Consider the following 2,759-nt stretch of genomic DNA (forward strand, 5'->3'; position numbering starts at 1 on the left):
TTAAAATTTAAAAAAAAAAAAAGGGGGGGGGGGGCTGGGGATTTTGCAAAACTTTCCCTCTCCCCCATCAAAAACAATAACTTTTAAATGGACTGTTCAAATGTCAGCCCTCTCCAGCTACTTGTAAGAAAGGGTGAAGTGTACCTTGCACAGCCGGCTAATGCTAACAAGAAAATGCAGGGCATTTGGCCAAGAGTCCTGCAGTGTAAAATACTTTGTGCAGAATTAGCCTGGAATAGTATTAGACAAGAGGCATAAAGTAAAGGAAAAGTAGATACCAGGTATGACAAACATGCTTAGCTGCCGTAGTTCTTTATGGATTAGCCCCACATAGCACTTCAGGTGGCAAATCTAGAGCCCATTCAGCTATTGCCAAGTTCCTTACGCATTTGGGCTTCCGTCAATAAGTCTGGGTAGGATTCCCCTGCCTTCTGTGCCTCTAAGGGACACCTGGGTAAATGGTTTGGGAATACACCTCTTGGGGGCCGGGGAGAAGCCACTTGCAGTGGACTATAGTGCACCCCTGCTTGCCGCCAACCACAGGTGAGACCTTGGATTCAAATGTCTTCTGATTTGGAACAGGGATTTGAAGTTGGGTATCCTTTCTTTCCGAGCACCTTACTCGCTAGGCAACAGACTATGGCAGGTCCACCTCCTGTCACTGGTGAAAGCTGTCTGGTTTGTACAGAAGCGGCAGAGCCACTACAGAGAAAGTGAGACATCCACTCTAGAACATCCTGTAGCTGCCTGGTGGTTAGGATGCTTGCATAGGACATTTGGGTGCAAATCCCTGCTCCAGGTCAGGCAGAGGATGAGGTTTGTGCCTGTGACTCCCAAAAAGAGCGAGGAGCCTCCCCCACCCAGAGATGGGGGACAACTTCCTAAAAGACTTCAGCTTCGCTGCTGTACCTGCCATTACGCGCACAGCTTTCTCTTCAATGTGATGCCGTCGGAGCCCCATTCTTTGGGGTCTAACTCTTCTCTTGCCTTGTGTATAGGGAGACTGGGGGCCTAACCTAGGGCTGTAGATTTCCCCAAGGCAGCAGTGTCTACCAGTTAAGCACTGAGACTCTATACCACTCTTCAAGGATTTGGATCCTAGTGCTGCAAGAGAAAGATTGAGAATAGCACCAGCAAGGTGGCAGAAGTGACACAGCCACGGCTGGCATGGTGCCCCTTAGCCATGTCTCGGGAAATTGCCTTCTGGACTGAGTGAAGTACCAACCAAGCTGCCTCTCAGCAGCAGGCTAATCTTCATACAGGAAAAGTTATAAAAAAGGTACCTGCTCCTTCATTTTCATGGAAGGATTAAGAGGAGCATATGTTGGGGGCCACTAGTCTATTCACCTCCTGCTCCAAAAGCAGTATCCTCTTTTAGAGCAACTTCTGGAAGGGGCTAGTAGGTGGGTAATGGAATGAAGAAATAAGTTACAAGGAAAATCCTTGTTCCTGAAGCTAGTGAGATTGTAAAACACCCTCCTGAGGAAAGTTGTGGGAGCCCTATTGAGCATGTCTATGTGAGCAATCCTGCTTTGGCAAGGGCTGACTAGATGTCTCAGTAGGGCTCTTCCCTCCATGTGTAAGATCTCTAATTTCCCAGGGGAAATGCAGAAAGGGAGTTGATGAAGCAAGCAGGTTTAATCAACGCCCTGATTCTTTGAGCACTGTTGAGATGGATCCTTGTCCCTATGTGCATGCATGGCTAGAAGCCTTTAGCTGACATGCTTGAGTGAGCCACAAAGACGAACGTCTTGCATACGTATGGTGCCTGCTGGTAAGTAGTCCTTTTGGTTGCAGAGAATCACTGTTCTCCTGGTAGAAACCAAGGCATTTTCTGGGAGAAAAATAACCTTGGAACAACCAGTTAAATTAACCCAGGAGAGCTTCTCCCAAGAGACTGAACATAGGCACAGCTTAACTCCTCCTGGAGTCTGGGGAAAGGCTCTCTGCCTTCCTGAGCCTGAGCAGCTGCTTTCCCACTTCCATAAACCAGGAGGGGAGGGGAAGAGCAGTTACCATTCCCTACCTACCTCTGCCTCAAACTGGGCAGTCCCAGTTTTGAGAAGAGGCAGGGGGCTTTGCTGGCTGCCATCGGCTTCCCCTTGCTGCCCCACTACCCAGTGGGCTGGTGATTTAAAAGCTAGCAGCCAGGAGTGGGGCTCTGGAAAGGTCTTCCAGCTCCCACTGGCTCCTCCTTGCTGCCCTGCTGAGTAGCAGGGCAGCAATTTACAAGCCCAGCGCTGGGAGTGAGGTGCAGCAAGGGTAGCAAGGTAGGGTTGCAAGCCTGGCTCTCAGCTGTACCGACTTCCCCTTCAGTGGCAGAGGTGGCGATTTAAAAGCCAGAGGGACTGGGAGCCTGGCACACAGACTTTTCCCAAGCCCAGCGCCCATCGCTGCCAGCTTCCCCTTGCTGCCCCGGAGTGGAGCATGGCGAGACTGGCCACCGGGCTCCTGGAGTCTTGCCATGGCAGCTGAGTGTCCCCCACCCCTGCCTGCACTCCTCCAGGCGACGAGATGGGGTTGGGAGAGTGAGGACAGGCATTCTCTGAGAGGGAACCCATCCTTGCCTCCTGTGCCAGCTGCCACTTGACAGCCTGTCCCCTTCCCCAGCAGGGGAGAGGGCAAGCTGGCAATTAAGGGGTTCCTTCCTAAGTGCAGGGTGGCCTTGGGGAACAACCCCTAGTGCCCCTGGCAGGAGAGCTTGCCTATGAAACTCTCTAGCCACCGGTGGTGTACAGGGTGCATGCAGGTGCGCATGC

The sequence above is a fragment of the Gavialis gangeticus genome, unplaced genomic scaffold, assembly GCF_001723915.1.
Source record: "Gavialis gangeticus isolate Ggan-Ray unplaced genomic scaffold, GavGan_comp1, whole genome shotgun sequence".
Classification (NCBI taxonomy): Eukaryota; Metazoa; Chordata; order Crocodylia; family Gavialidae; genus Gavialis; species Gavialis gangeticus.